We start from the raw sequence: 15,706 nt of genomic DNA, 5'->3' as shown, positions 1-15,706 counted from the left end.
GCAGCCTGGGGTGGCCCCCAAAGGCCTAATCCTGAGCCCACAGAGAGGTGGAGACTGATTCCCAGTGTGGTGCAGGGGGCCAGGGGCCAGGCCTGGGGCTAGGGAGGGAGGTGGGGAGGGACCTCAGTGTGGTGGGGCTGGGGGCCAGGCTGTCCTCTGCGCTGGGCCAGGGCAGTGGTGCTGAACACCGTCCAGTGCAAACCCAGCCCTCCCTCCCCTGGCGGCCTCCCTGGCCGGAGACTGTTTACCCATCCGGACCTGCCCCCCATCAAAGGCTGAATACTTGGTTTTGGGAATCAGCCTGTTTGCGGCCCATCTGGACGGGCTCCGGGGCAGCCAGAGTCTGAGAACGAGCCGTCACAGGGCAGCCCTGGCCTGGGACCCAGGCCCGAGGGCCAGGCCTGCTCCTCCTGGCGCGAGGGACGGAGGAATCGGCCTCTTACCCCCGGGGGTGACCTGAGGTCTCCGCAGTCAGCCCAGGACGGTGCCAGGAGAGAGGAAGGGCCCACTGTGTGTGGGGATGACCTGGGGACAGAGGGACCTGGACAGGCTCACTGGAGCGGGGTCTCAGCTTCGCCTGAGCCCCTTCTGCCCCTGAGCCTCAGGTCAGTGTGTGGCTTTGTAGGATTCATTCACTTCTGAGTGACGTCTAGGTGACAGGCCCCGCCCTGGCCACGGGGCCCACCGTGGGGACAGAGGCCTGCTTTCCTCCTGAGAAGGGGAAGGGGCCGCAGAGAAGCCCCAGCGACTCCTGACCTTGGAGGACAAGTCTGCAGGGGCAGGGGCTCCCCCAGGGTCCCCCAGCAAGCCCTGCGCCCAGGGGTGGGGCGGGCCCCACCCGGGCGGGCCCCACCCGGGCGGGCCCCACCCTCGGGCGGCCATCACCCCAGCCCCCAAGTCAAAGTGGGCGCAGCTCCTGGCAGCGGTGGCCCATCCCGTTCCAGGAGGGAAGAGACAGGCCCGGAGGCTCGGGCTGCTGCCACCGGGTGCCCGAGGCCGAGGGGCCTGGCAGGGCTGTGGCCAGTGTCCCTGAGGGTGTGAGCCAGGCAGGGCCAGAGGTGGGAGGCTGGAGGCCCAATCTGCCTTTCAGCCCAGGGCCTTCTCCAGGAGACACGTGGGTCTTAAAGGGCGGCCCAGACTTCGGGTCACCTCCTTGGGCTGCGCCAGCTCCTGAGAGGCCGCATCCCGAGGCTGTGGCTGAGGCTGCGGGACTCGGAGGCCATCAGCAGCATCTTGTTTCCTGCTATTGCGTTCCTTGCTCCTCTGGACGGCATGTCCCCTGTGAAGTCAGGGGAGAGAGACAGAGAGAGAGGGAGGGAGGGAGGGAGGGAGAGAGGGAGAGACCATCACCCTACGTCCTGAGTCAGTCACCGTCAGGGGCAGGCTCGGGCCTCCTGGATCTGCCCCGGGGCCGGCATGAGGGAAGCTGGCTACAGGAGTGGACAGCGGAGGCCAGGGCTTCTGGAAGCTTCCCAGAGCCTCCCTGCTCAAGACTTCCGCCCCGGGGCAGCCGTCCGTGGGGAGATGAGGCAGGTGGGCGAAGGGGTGGGGGCCGGCCAGGACCCCCAGCCGGGCTTCCAGAGGGCGCAGGGTCTTGAGTGGAAGCCCCCTCGCCTGGGCCTGATGGACCACCCAGCCACGCCCAGCCCCCCCCCCCACGCCTGGAGAATGCAGACGGAAGGTTCTGGCTTCTGGCCACGGCTGAGTCCTCTTGGTGACCAGTCCCCACCCAGGAGCCCAGAGTCCCTCCTTAGAGCCAAGGGCTCCTGTCCCCCAGGCCACCCTAAGACCAGGAGCTCCGTGTCCAGGCTGGGGTCAGAGACCTACTGTGTGAGACCCCTCTAGCCGCGTACTGCCCAGGAAGTGACCGGGCGCCAGGAGACACCAAGTGCAGATCCCCCGCTCTGTCCCAGCAGCCCAGCTGGGACCCGTGCGGCCCCGTGGGTGCTCCCAGCGCCTGGTCTCAGTCACCGAGTCCTGAGCGAGGGGAAATCCATCTTCTCTGCTGACCTAAGGATCAGGGCCTCTGGGCATTGACCGCTGAAGGAGGTGGAGGCCCGGGAAGGACCTTGGCCAGGAGAAGTGCCTGGGGATGGCACCCTGTGCCCGGGACAAGCTCTGGTGGTCAGGAAGTAGGACGGTGGTGAGCCTAGGACCGTCTCCAGGGGAGAGGGGAGCTGTGGGGTTTCTGGTTTACGGGAGCAGCTTGATTCACCTCCCCTCACATCCACCTGTGGGCGGAGCCTTCAGGGCCACCCTCTGGTGTCTGCCATAACAGGAAATGACGCGACCTGCTGCAGCAGCTTCACACCCAGCTCGGCGGGAGTCTGAGGACCCAAACCCGGACGGGGCCCTCAGCTCTGGCAGGCCACGGGTTTCTTGAGCACTTACTATGTCTCGGCTGCGGTGCTGGGAACTCGACGTTCAGCGTCTGGTTTTAGGGGTGGCGCGGGTCCCTGTGGCGCAGACATGACCCTCATTTTCAGATGCGGAGATGGAAACTCGCCCAGGTGGCCCGCAGCGGTGACACATGGCCCCACTGGCTCTGGGTCTGAGTCCCCGCATTGGCCCTCGCCGCCTGGTGCTCTTGGACCAGGGCCCCTGTGTCTGGAGCTTCTGTGGCCCGGTCAACCAGATGGGAAGACGCACAGGTGCCCGCGGGACCCGGGGAGGAGCCGGGTTTTCCGGGTCCCTGATTCTCACGGGGCCACCTGTCCCGCCAGCGCTCCCTTTGTCATCAGCCACAGGCACAGAAAGCCTGTTACCTGCCCGACCTCCCGGCTGCCACCAGTACTTGGTCCACCCGGAGCTGATGGCCCGTGTGTCTGAGGACACTCGAGGATGCAGGTGAGAGGCCAGCCTCTACCTCAGAGCAAAGCCTGTCCAGGGAAGGGACATGGCCTTGGTCCTTGGAAAGACCCACAGGGCACTCCCAGGCACATCCCACCTGCTGAGTGGTGTATCTACAAACGAGATCTGCTGCCAGGTATCCCTGACTCAGTCAGGCTAGGTGGGGACCCAGAGCAGCCCCCTAGCAGCCACCAATCAGCATGAGACAGGGGAATACCTGGGATGGCAGATGACCCCCCAGTGGTTTATGGTGGTTGATAACATGTTGGGAAACCATGTAGTTCAGCACGTACTCCCCTCGTGGCTTAAACCAATCAGTTCAAACGAATCCCCCTCTTGTAGTGACCAATCCCCCCTACCCAGCTTGTTCCCACCAGTGAATGTGCTGATCATGTTTTAGGGTTGTTATTTGATTTTCCCGCGGTGTGGGATGATTTGTTAAGAGATGCTATGACGTAGGTGGGGGTCCCTGCCTTCCCCAAAGGATGTACAAAACTGCTGCAAACCCTGGGCTCGGGCCTCTCAGCGTCACCAGCTGCTGTGGCACGCGGGGGACCGAGCTAGCTCGCAATAGACACCTCTTTGCTGCTTACATCGACCTTGGTCTCTGGTGGTCTTCTGGGGGTCCTGAATTCGAGCATAACACAGGTAGCAGGAGTAACGGGGACCCGCCCAGGGGTCACTGTCACTGTGACAAGAAGCAGGGGCTATCAGTGGTTCAAATCCCGGTTCCTCCACTAAGCTGCCCTCTGTCCTGCTGGAACATTCTCTCTAGGGATCCGGCTCCAGCAGGGGCTATCAGTGGTTCAAATCCCGGTTCCTCCACTAAGCTGCCCTCTGTCCTTCTGGAACATTCTCTCTAGGGATCCGGCTCCAGCAGGGGCTATCAGTGGTTCAAATCCCAGTTCCTCCACTAAGCTGCCCTCTGTCCTGCTGGAACATTCTCTCTAGGGATCCGGCTCCTTGAGGGAGGCGCAGTCTCTGTGGGTCTCTCTCTGCCACCTTACGTCTCCCTGAGGTTGGGCCGCACCCTGGGCCTCCCGTGTGCAGAACTTCCTCCTGGCTGTCCCTCTCCCACCCCAGAGACTGAGTCCTCCCCGGGCTCCGCCCCCAAGGGTGCCAGGTGATGATGAGTGACAGGTGCGACTCCTTGGCACCTGTCTGGTGCCTGGGACTCCCACCTGGGTGCTGACTGATGGAGGCTGTTCCCTTCGGTGGAACCGACCGTGTACGTTCTGTGTATTAGGGATGTTAAAACAGGGATTTCAATACCACAACCCAGACCGTAGGCCTACGCCTGGCAGAGCAGCCCGGCTTGGCACCTGGGCCTAGGAACGGGAGGGAAAGGGCTGGAGGTCCCCAAGACCGGGGCTGGGGGGGCGCACCCCGACTGTTCTTCAGTTCTGTGCGTCCCTTTAGGCTGCCGCGTATCCTTTATCTGAAATTCATGGTTGATGTGACCATTTGTGGTTCAATGGTGGCTGAGTCCTTGGGTGGAGAATCCAAAGGTGCCAAGTCAACAGCGTGAGACCCCCAGCCTGCTCCTCCCTCCTGAAGGCAGCTAGCGCCACCCAGGTCTTGCATGCTCCTCCGGAGAGTCGATTTATATTCAAGAAAGCAATCCTCCCAGGCTGGATCTGTCATCTCTGTCCACGCCCAGGACGGCCCTTGCACGCCTCGACTTTTCTCCCGGAGACGGTCTCTTACTCGTCCGTAGACACTGCCCTGGTCCTTCTATCCAGAAGCTGCTGCTGTGACCGAGGCCCCCATTCATTCCTCCATCCCCTACCGATGGGCATGTAGGTTGTTTCCTTCCTTCACAGGCAGCAAGTCCCCTCCCCCTCTGCCCGCTGCTGAGGGCACTGGTCATCGATGGGCCACCCCAGCCCGGCCATGCCGCCCTCCTGAGGCAGCCCCCGCCGTTTTCTATGGACTTTAGGAGACCGGGCCTCTTTCTCTCCTCCTCGTTCTCTCTCTCTCCTTCCTCCCCTCTTCCAGAAACCTCTAGGGGTCCGCTTTGACTCTTCCGCCTCTCTTGGCTCCCACATCCTTTATGTCCCTTTTGTTTCCACATCGCGTGGCTGTGACCCTCTCCTTCCACGGCCTCCACCATCGCTGGGCCTCAGTCTCCACCATCGCTGGGCCGCTGCAGCAGCCTCCTGTGCTCGGATGGCAACAGACAGATCACGACTCCTTCCAAAGCCTTCTGCCTGCTGCTCAGATGAAACCCCAGTCCTCCCCACGGCCCAGCCTCTGTCCCTCCGTCCCCACTGACACCCTAACCATCCACCGGGTCCTCCTGTCGCCCAGTGCTGGCACACACTAGGCCGCTCCCCAGAGCGCCTGCCCCGCCCCAGGACCCCCCCAGAGAGGCCGCCCCGGCCTCCCCTCTTAAAGCGGTGGAAGCGTGGCGCTCCGTGACCCTGCCCAACCTGTTCCTCCGTACCCCTCACCACTCCGTAGGGTCCTACATTTCCTCGCGGGTTTGCTCGAGGTCCACTTTACCCACTGGACTGTCACGTGCCCGAGGGCAACAATGCGTGACTTCCCGCTCCTTTGTGGCTGGTCCTTCTAATGGTTTTTTTTATTGGTTGTTCAGAACTTTACAACGCTCCTGACGTATCATATGTCATACATTTGATTCAAGTGGGTTATGAGCTCCCATTTCCGACTGGGAGTGAGCATTTTGGGGTCCCTGTTCCTTGTGGGGCCTGGTGGTCAGTGCTGTGCAGTCTCACAGGATCTACTGAGTGTCCAACAGAAACAAAGATGTCGGCTCCCTCCTGCTCCTGGAAACGTGGCCCCAGGAGGAAGGATGAGCTCCGCCTCCAAGAAAGTCCAGGAGAAGGAGGGCCTTTTCCCCGGTGGGAGAAGGGGAGGCCTCCAGCGAGGTCCAGACACCTGAGCTTCAGTCCAGGTGTGCCAGGACACGGAGACCAGGTGACACTGGGACACGGGAAGCCCGCCGTGACGGGTCGACTGGTGGAGCATCCTCGTCATCTTCTGTTTACGTTCCTGCCTTTCTCCTGGTACACAGCCTGTGGCGGAAGCTCAATGGAAAGAGAGGGGCAGAGCCATAGCTCTCCGTGTTTCCTCATTTCACGAAGGGGAAGCCAACACCCCAGATCCCAAGTGACTCCCCTTCCTCCTCTTCAACATCTCCAGTCATATTTAGTGGAAATCCTTTGTGTTAGTCAGGGCAAGTTCAGCTGCTATAACAAAAGACCCTCTTCCCCAAATCCAGTGTCTTAAATAAAAGATTCTCTCTCTCTTAATAATAGCTTTAGGTGGGCAGTTCTTTCCATAGTCGTTTGGAGACTCGGGTTCCTTCACCACCCTCTAGTGGGGTGTCAGGGTCCCCACGGTACAGCGGGGTCTCAGCCACATCCTAGCTTTAGGCCGCAGGAGAAGCAGCGGTCCTCCTCAGCCTCTGGCTCGATGGGCTCACCCCACCTCTGTGCACATCCCGTTTCCCAGAGTCTGACCTGAGGCAGAGGAGGCTGGGAAATGCCGTCTACTAGGCACAGGGCGCCCCTCAACCCTACCTCCAGCAAGGAAGGCCGCAGCAGCTGCCCAGTGACCATCAGGGAACAGAGGGGCTGACTCCAGGCCCCCAGGCTCACATCTCCCGAAGCCACGAGCTCTGTTCCGTGTGTCCAGCCGCGAGGGAGAGGACCTTGGGCTCCCCCTAACATCAGTCTCCCTTTCTCCGACCCGTGCTCTTGGTGGTCCGGCCTCCCCCCAGCCCTCTCCTGTCCTTGGTTCCTGGTGACAATTTGGTCCAGGCCTGGACCCTGGCCCTGCAGCTCAGTAAAGAGCCCTGGTCAGGGAACAAGCATCGAGGTCCCCATTCAAGTGTCTCCCGAGAACTCGGCAGGAGCAGCTCTTTCAGGCTCTCAGGAAGAGCTCCAGTGGAGACACAGGGACGAGCCACTAACTGCAGATCCTCGTCACCCAGGGATGACCACAGGCCCCCAGAGACAACCGCCAATGTCAGAGTTGCCCAGTAGGGGTCACTCTATGTACCTGAAATTAATGAGATCGCAGGCAGAGAATCCCTACTCTAAATCCAACTTTTAGTAGACTTTCATTGCACATGCTATAAAATCCCATTCATATTAAAATCAACGGTGGCTGACGTTCATGGAGCACTTGCTGCGTCCAGCACGACGCAGCGGACTCACCGGTGACCGCCCTGATCTGCCTCTCCCAGAGCAGGATCCTGTCATCGTTCTCGTGTTAGAAAGGGACTGGAGGCCGTGACCCGGGCCACACAGCGAGACACAAGGCCAGGGTTTGCCCGGCTCCTCAGGAGAGTGCCAGCCCCAGTGTCAGGACGTGACCTTGGCTGGGTCGCTGGGTCCCCGAGGCCAGGCCTCGGCCTCTGGTCCCTCCCACCTCATCTCCACCCCCACTGGACACGGGTCTAAGAGGTGCACAGACCTAGGCAGCCACCTGGCTGGCCTCCCGCTCCTGCAGAGAACAGGGCTGTCACTGTCCCCGAGGGACCCGCTCCTTCATGGCTGGGAAGCCCCTTCAGACCCAGAAGCCCCCCATCACGGGAAAGGAGCCACTGACCTCCGTCCTCCATCAGGAAGGCCAGCAGGGCCCTGCTGTCCCCCTTCACCTGGCCACTCCCTCCTCCTGGGCCCCCCTCCTCCCCGTCCTACCCTCGAGCTCTTCCCTCCAGCCCCACACAGCCCCTGATCTTTCCAGAAGGCGAACCTGACCACGTCACCGTCTGCCTAGACGCCCTCCATGTTCCCGCCACCTGCAAAGGGCCGCTGCTGCCGCCGCCTCTGGAGTCCTGCCCACCCGGCCTCGCCTCCTCCCCAGGTCCACTACCTGCGCTGTCCCCTCCCCCAGGCCAATGCCCCCCCCAGCTGCAGATCAAACCCAGCGGGGCGCAGGAAGGGCCCTGGGTAAGTCCAGTGGGAAACTCTGCTTGGAATTCCCGTTGGTGTTAGCCAGGGCTCGGCCCCCTGCAGGGAAACCTCTCAACCCTTATTCTCCCCAGTCTTTCCCGCGCTGGTGTGACCACAGGAGGGGCCCTGTGACTGTCCTGCGAGGTGGCCACTTTGAAAATGCTCCTGTAGCCAGATGGACCCCAGGCCTGCTTCCCTGCCCCAGTCCGTGCCCGTGGACAGGCCACCCCCTCTGGCCAGGCCTCCCTGGGAGGCCTTTTAAGGCCGACTCAAAAGCGCCCCCCACCCCGCCTCCCCAGGCAGCCTTCCTGGTCCCATCTCAGCTGGCGCCCCGGGCCCTGAGCATTTGACTGGGCTCTCCCGACCTTGGACTGGAGAGCCAGCCAGGACGGGGCACTCGGGGGCTTCCTATCTCCCCGCCCCAAGCATCGGGTTCCAGGGGGTGAGGGATCCATCCTGCCCCTCGTCTCCCCGAGCGGGACCAGGCTCACCCAGGTTCCCACAGTCTCAGAACCTCTGGGAAAGGAGGCTCCGCCCCCCTCGCCGCATCCCTGCTCTGGTTCCCACAGCAACCACTGCAAAGGTGGCCCCTGCGCCCGCGGTGGCCTGGCCTGACTCTCTGAGCATGATGGACAGGCCCAGAGCTGAGGCATCGGTGGGGGCTCCACCTGCCACCCTGACCACTCTGCATGTCCAACCCGAGTCCCTGGAGAAGGATGTCACCTGTCATCGGCAGCGGCCAGGATCACAGAGCCTGGTGCGTGGCCACGCTTGTCGCTTGTCGCAGGCTGGCTCTGTCCTCTTCAGACCTGGGAAGTTTCTGGGGACTTGTAAGACCCAGAGAGAGCCCTGCACAGGGCCACCGGCAGGTTCCAGACCAGGCCCGAACCCCCAGCGTGGCGGGGCCGGGTGGGCAGTGGGAAGGACAGAAATGGGCAGGGCAGAGTTAATGGGCAGCTGGGAGAGCCCTACCCAGTCTGGAAGATGCCCCGCGCTCCCCCAGCCCAGGTACATGGTGGGAACGGGCACCAGGACCCTGGGACCTTCTGGTTGGCACCGAAACGCCTGATTTTGAAAGATGCATTGAAGGAAGTTCCACCAGTGTCACGGGTAAATAAACCCAGGCCGCCGGCCCGCCTGGTGGCACCTTGGTTTGACCTTTGTGTCAGGGCACAGCTGGGGCAGGCACTTCAAAGCCACTGCAGGGGGGGGGAGTGGTGGCAGTGGCACTTGGGGCAGGGTGGGGAACACTCAGGTCAGGTCACAAGCCCCGACCCACGTCCCATTCTCGTGACCTCTGCCAGGCTGGGTGCCCGTGCCCCTCCTAGGGGGGCCATGAGGCAGGGCTGCTGCGGGTGACGTGTGGCCTGTCAGAGTCCTTTATGGGTGTCGCTTCTCGGGTCCTAGTGATGGACGGGGCGCCCCTCCTGGCACCTTGCTCCTCCCTCCCAAGGACCCCCTCTCCCTCTCAGGGTCTGACCAGGTGACTCAGCAGAAGCCCCACAAGTGTGGCCCCAAAGCCCTCCTGGCACAGGGCGGAGAGGCCTCCGGGGACTTGGGTGGACTTCGGGGTCTGCCCCCCACAGCCCTCCCCTCTCCCCGGAACAGGGGCCCGAGGCAGTGGGGCCGGCAGAGGAGGGGTCCGCGTCTGACTGCATAGGGTGCGGGAAGGAGGTGGCAGCCAGGACCCCCACCGTGGCTCTGCACAGGGGGCAGATTCAGCCTCCAGGCTCCCAACCAGCCTTGGGGCTGTGGGCGGGACCAGGTGGCCCCTCCCAGGCTGGTGGGAGAGACGACAGACAGACAGAGGACACAGAGGACACAGAGGACCCGGCTGGGGCCGGGGAGGATACCGGGCAAGGGAGCTGTGCGAGGGCCCTGGGGCCGCTCACCCTCCCTGTGGTCCTGAGCACCTGGCTGTGTGTCCGGCCTCGGTTTGGGCACAGGGCTGCGGTCCTGGTGGACAGGGCTCATCCGTGAGCACGCCCAGCACCGCCCACAGCGGGCTCCGTAGGTCCAGGCTCCCCCTGACCTTCCCCACTGCCCGCCACCAGCGTTCCGGCAGGAGGGCAGAAGGGAGCGGTGCCACTGTTCTTGTCCTTGTCCTCACTCTGTGTCTCTGTCCCCTCACCCTCCTCCCCTTCCCTGTCCTCCCTCTCAAAATGGACCTGGGGCAGCAGCTACTTCCCAGCGCTCCTCTGAAGGACAGCACAGGTGCGGCCCCCTCCCCCAGACCCAGGCCTCCTCCCCCAGGTCTGGACCCGGACCCCTGCAGGCCAGCTCCCTGTGCCCCCGGAAGGCCAGGGAGGCCGCTCCTCCTGGTCCTTGTCCTCTGCCCCACCACCCTTCACCTCACTCCTTGCCAAGCTGGGGAGGTGGGCTGGGCTGTCGGGTTCCTGGGCCCCGGCTGTCCCCAGGGCCCCTCCTGTCCTCATCACCCTCCAATGCCACCACCTGGCCCCAGGAGTGACAGTGGCATCGACTGTGTCACCGAGGCGGCCTCCTCCCTGGCCTTCTTCTCCACGGGACACGTGTCTGAGCAAGAGGCCAGGTGTGGAGCGGCCTGGGGGTCTGACCTCTGGGTTTACGAATTTGGCTGCTTTTCTTAAGGGGTAAAAAGAGATTCCAAGAGAGAAAGAGGGACAATGGGGACAAGGAACTCCTGTGCAGGGAGGGAAAATGAGCTGGAGATGGGAGGCTGACCTCCCCCTGGCCTCCCTCCCACCTCGGCTCCTGGCTCCTGCCTCCCTGGCCCCTGCTCATCAGCCACCTAGGGCCACCAGATGGATGGGCTCTGAGTGATGGCGCCCTCCCTGGGGAGGTGACAGCCTCTTGCTCAGCGTGATGGGCCTCCGCTTAAGATTCAGGGCCTCCATGGGGGGAGGGGTGGGATGACAGGGACAAATGGGCTGCCGGCAGGGAGCGAGACCCCGTGCCCAGGGCCGGCTGCCTGGCAGGGGCTCCCGGGAGCTGGGGAGGAGGCCTGGCGGCACCGACTGCACATTCATTCCTGGCTCCCCGCCCCGCCCCGCCCCTCCGTCTCCGGCTTGGATTTCCCCTTGGAGCCCAGCTCCGGCCTCCGCTGCCACCCGGCCCCGGGAACCAGGAAGGCTGTCCTGAGCTGCGAGTCAGAGTCAGCGCTGGTTTTGATTAAAGGAAAATCGTCGGATCTCATAAAAGACCCCCCCCCCCCGCCCCCGCAATAAGCCCAGGGCTCCAGGGCCTCCAACCGCAGGAATAAGATCTGAACCGCACACGGCCACTCCAGGCCTCCAGGGGCAGCGGCCGGCCTGCGTGGGTTGTCCCCTGTCCCCACCCCCAGTGTTTCTAGGTCACTTCCACCCCGTGCCTGGAGCGCCCTGCAGGAAACGCCAGGGATTCCTCTCTGGGTCCCGGGGGGCGCCACAGCGAAGCCACCCTGGAGACCGGCCCAGGGTCGTTGGGAGAGACCGGCCCAGGGACGCTGGGACGGGGTCTCATTCCCGTCTCATCTCTCCTGGCCCCAGGCGGAGAAGCTTCTAGACAGATGAGCAGCGTCAGCCCCGCCCCCGGGCTGCATCTGCTGACACTGATCCGTCCTCTGAGCCACCTGCCGGGGCTGGCGGTCAGGGCCTCTTTCTGTCCCCCTGGTCCTGCCTCTTCCTATCATCCTCTTCTCGCCGAGGCCATGAGCGGCTCCGCGGCCTCTGCCAGGTTCGCTGCGTCTCCTCGTCTGGCTCCATTAGAAGAGAAGGCTCCGGGCTGTGCCCTCACCTGCGGAAGCCACGCTCTGTCCGCACACGCAGCCTCTGGGAAGCCCAGAGGGACCCGACCGTGATGTGACGGAGGGGGAGGAGGTGTCCCAGGAGGTGTCCCAGGAGGGCTCCCGGCAGACAGGTGGCTGGTGCGGGGTGGCCCAGAGTGCCTGTGGCTGGCCTGTCCACGGCTTGTGTCCCTCCCGGGGGCCCGTCCTCCCTGCCTGTGAAGCCAGATTTAAGGTTAGGCAGTCAGTGTGGTTAGGTAAATCGGGTCTAATACCAAGTGAAATCTAAAATGGAGGCCATGCTGGGGATGACTCAGGGAAAACAGGACGACTCACGGAATGTTAGTGAAGTCCCAAAGAGGCCCTAGGCCAAAGTCCACCTGGAAGAAGTGTTAATGAACAGCCCCCAGCAGATTTGGAGATGGCCCATCCCAAAGAAGTGATAATGAAGTCCTTCCTGCTCAGACGACTTCTTTGGCCCACCTGTGTCCCACCCCTGGGCCTTCCCACCTACATTCCATCACTGAAAGAACTATAAAAAGGGGAGACCACCGCACTTCCACGGATTCCACCTCCTGGGTCCCCTTCTTCCTCTTTTCTTCTGTCCTTTAATAAATTTCTAATCTCTACTCTGACCTTGCCTCGGCGTGCTTCTTTGGTGTTATTCTTCAACATCGGGGAAGAAAGGACTCGTCACCGGTCAACAGCGGTAACACCTGGACTGGTGCAGTGGCCCCCAGCGGGTCTCCCGCCTCCCCGTCCCCCTTCTCTGGTGTGGATCTGATTCTTCCTGATCTGATCACATGACTTACTCTCGGAGGCCTTGGGTGGGTGGCTCCTAAGTTGCCATTTCCATGCCCCCTCCCCACTACCACCGTCCAGGGGGGTGGACTGGCTGCACCGTTCCTTTGACCCCCTGGGATGAGGTGCGTGGCACTTCCTGCTGTGGATTGGCATCGCTCTGTACTCCACGGAAGGGAAATGGAACAGCCCCCTGCACCCCCCCATGTCAAGCTCCTCCCTGGCCCCTCCCTGGGGAGTGGGCAGATGTACCCCATGGCACCCGCTGGCCTCCCCATCTGTGAAATGGGAATAGGACCGACTCCAGGGACTGCCGTGCAGGTCAGGGGGACTCGGGGCCCTGGGGCATAGCAGCTGCTCAGTAAACACTGCTGCTTGGCTTGACTTGTTCCTCCTGGTGAGAAAGGAGGGATCCGTGTGTCTCATGGAGAACAGAATGATTCTCAGCCTCGGACACATTTTAAAAATGCCAAGGAACTTCATAAATGACAGAGGCCAAAGCCCCTCCCAGACCCCTCCTGGAGTCCTGGTCTCCCTGAGTGGACAGAACGGGGATCACTGAACATGTAAAGGTAAAATTTCCAAGCTGATTCTAAGCCGCAGAGCCTGAGTTAAAGTGTAAAAGACCAAGCATCCTAAAGTTTCCAAAGTTCAGGGATTGGGTTAAAAAGTAAAAGACTGGGTATTGTTAGAGTCCCTCTGCTACCCCCAAAACCTGTAATCCCTGTAGCTGTTAGGACAATACTGGAACTGCCCAGTAAATATTTCCACTGACTTTCTGGTTGTTTAATAGCTAAGGGTTCCGAGTTGCTTGGCACGTAGGCATTGCAGGACCTAAACCAATCAGTTTGAATGTGTACCCCACCTAGGAGCACCAATCACTCCTGCCCTGATTGTTCCCGCCAATGTATACACTAATCCTGACTCAGGGTTGTTGTTCAATTTTCCCGCGCCTCATGATGATTTGTTCTGATGTATGCAAAGCCCCCCACCCTCTCCAAAAAGTGTACTTAAGCTCCGCTTGAACTCTGCTCTGGGCTCTGAGCCGCTCTCCCTTCTTGAGTGGGCACAGAGTCCCAGCGCGCTGGAACAGGATCCTCAATAAACTTCCCCCCTGCGATTGCATGAAGTGAGTCTCTTGTGTGGTTTCTCCCCTCCGACGCTCCGCTGCACCCCAACAAACAGACTCGAAGGAAGCAGGGTCCCAGGAGGGACCGGCCGACTCAGAAGCCAGGGGAGGGGATTGTTCAGGGATGGACAGGGGGCTAGAGGAGTGGGAAGGATGGGGGTCAGGGCAGGGCCTCACCCTCAAGACCATGGTGGGCCAGAGTGGGTGGGGAGGGCTGTGGCCCGTCTTGCCATGGCCCCTGGGCATGCCCAGCACAGCCAGGGTCTGTTGGGGCTGAGGAGGCAGGAAGGCTGCTGGAGGCTGGGCCCTGTGCTTGCCCACATCGGCGGGTGACCACAGCACCTTCTCCTGGTGGGGTGGGGGCCCAGCAGACAAGAGCTGACTGCGGATGCCAGGCGCCCAGGCTGGCTTTCCACAGCAGAGAACAGAGGGGGGCACACCCCGGAGTCCAGTGGCGTCCTGCAATATGCCGCTGCCGGGCCTCACGGCTGCCTGGGTCCCCTGGTCTGTCAGGAGGAGCCCAGAGGGAACCACCTCAGACGGAGGCACAAGCCCTTCCGCTGCTGGGCACCTGCTCATTCCGGAGCTCCGTCATCCACAACCGTGAACTCCACGCCCGCCGGGCTCTGTGCTGGGGGCTGGGACGGCACAATGAGAGGAACAGACTCCGAGCCTCAGCTCATCCACTGAGCCCTCGACAGCTCTCCCGGGCCCTGCGCTGGCTGCCAGGACCGTTTCTCCAGCACGTTCACCCGACCTCTCTCCTGCACCTTAGACCTCCAGCTCTTCTTCCCCCGCCTCCCTCAGCCAAGGGCCTTCCTTTAGCAATTGGAGAGACATCCACAAGCTGCTGACTCCCGTGGCCCCAAGCCCTGCCCTGTTCCCACGTCCTGGCCTTCCTCGGAGCCCTGGTCCCATGGGCGCCAGCTCCCTGAGCTGCTGCTGCCAAGGCCGGCCAGAGCCAGGAGCAGGAAGAGGAGAGGCACGTGCTGCCCCTCGGGGAGGGAGCGGGTCCAGGGGACACCTTGATGCCAGACTGCTGGCCTCCGGGTCCGCAGGGCAATGCGTTCCCATATTGGAAGCTGCCAAATCTGTGGTGATTAATTGGATCATCCCTTGGAAGTTAAGACAGGGCCCGTTGTCATCCAGCCACATGCCAAATGCCCCCACGGTGCCAGGCAGAGCGGGCATCGGCTCAAGGCGGTGAGTAACTGACGCAGTGTCCTCCCACGGAGCACCGTGCCGCACACCTGGGGAGCCCAGGGAGGACGCCCACCCCCACTGTCCACGTCCCCCTCCCCCACTCCCTCATTGGCAAGTGGGAAGGGGCAGCGTCTGTACCCAGGGGGGCCTTGAGAAGGCGCCGGTGGGCACTCCCTCCCCCACAGCGTCCCCCTCCCCCTCTAAACCTGCGGGACTGCCCAGGCTTGTCTGTCGCAGAACTGTTCCTTACGGTTTTTTTTTTTTTTTTAAATCAAACACCATTTAATGATCTGAACAACAGCCTGCTCCGTTGTTAGGTGGGAGAAAGGTTGGGGACACAACAGCACGTGCCTCCGCTACACGTGTGATCGCAGACGGGGAATCTCCCGAGTGCTCAGAATCCAGATCCAAGTCATTTTCTGCTTTTGGCGTTGACTGTGATGGAACCCCGCGCAAAGCCCACCAGGCGGGGCCTTGGGGAACCCCCTCCTGCCGCTCGCCTCGGGGTGACTTGCTGCCTTGAACAGCACCCTGACTCGCAGTTCTGGATCGGCCATGGCTAGGGACAGGAACATACCCCGTGCTTCTAGCTGGACCTTGTCCTGGGCAACCTGGGGCCAACCCATTTTCTCCAGGAGAATCTTGCATTTTCTATATAAAAATGCAAATAAAAACCAATTGTGTCTTTCTAATTCTTGAGGCATTTACTTATTTTTCCTCCCTTTTTCTTGTTGATTGGGATCTCAAGTTCGATGCTGAGGAAAATCAGTGACAGAAGTCAGCTTGATCTTGTCGCCGATGTCATGGGAACTCTGTCTAAAGCTCCATCATTGAATATGATGTTGGCTTTGATTTTGGCGATAGATATTTTATCACATTAGGAAAGTTCTCCTGTTTCCTCCTTTGCCAAGAGATTCTGTTCATATGAATCACGAAGACACTTTGAATCCTGTTAAGTGTGTTTTCTGCGTCTTCTGAGACAACCCTCTGATTCCTTCTCCTTTCTTTCTTTATTACAATGAGTTAATAGGATTTTTTTCTGACATTGAACTAACC

The 15,706-nt window shown here is 61.5% G+C and overlaps 2 long non-coding RNA genes across 2 annotated transcripts; both read left to right on the top strand.

Annotated features, from left to right (window-relative positions):
• The first annotated feature begins 9,593 nt into the window (after positions 1-9,593).
• Positions 9,594-12,152, top strand: LOC144377041 (uncharacterized). Its single transcript, XR_013437598.1, has 2 exons — positions 9,594-9,989; positions 11,282-12,152. It is a non-coding gene; the product is annotated as an uncharacterized LOC144377041 (long non-coding RNA).
• Positions 12,153-12,769: 617 nt separating this feature from the next.
• LOC144377040 (uncharacterized) lies at positions 12,770-15,342 on the top strand. Its single transcript, XR_013437597.1, has 3 exons — positions 12,770-13,447; positions 13,961-14,650; positions 14,952-15,342. It is a non-coding gene; the product is annotated as an uncharacterized LOC144377040 (long non-coding RNA).
• The last annotated feature ends 364 nt before the right edge of the window (positions 15,343-15,706 follow it).

This window comes from Ictidomys tridecemlineatus, chromosome 4 (genome assembly GCF_052094955.1).
Source record: "Ictidomys tridecemlineatus isolate mIctTri1 chromosome 4, mIctTri1.hap1, whole genome shotgun sequence".
In the NCBI taxonomy this organism is placed as follows: domain Eukaryota; kingdom Metazoa; phylum Chordata; class Mammalia; order Rodentia; family Sciuridae; genus Ictidomys; species Ictidomys tridecemlineatus.
Note: the sequence above shows the minus strand (reverse complement) of the source record. Positions and strands in the feature narration are given on the sequence as shown.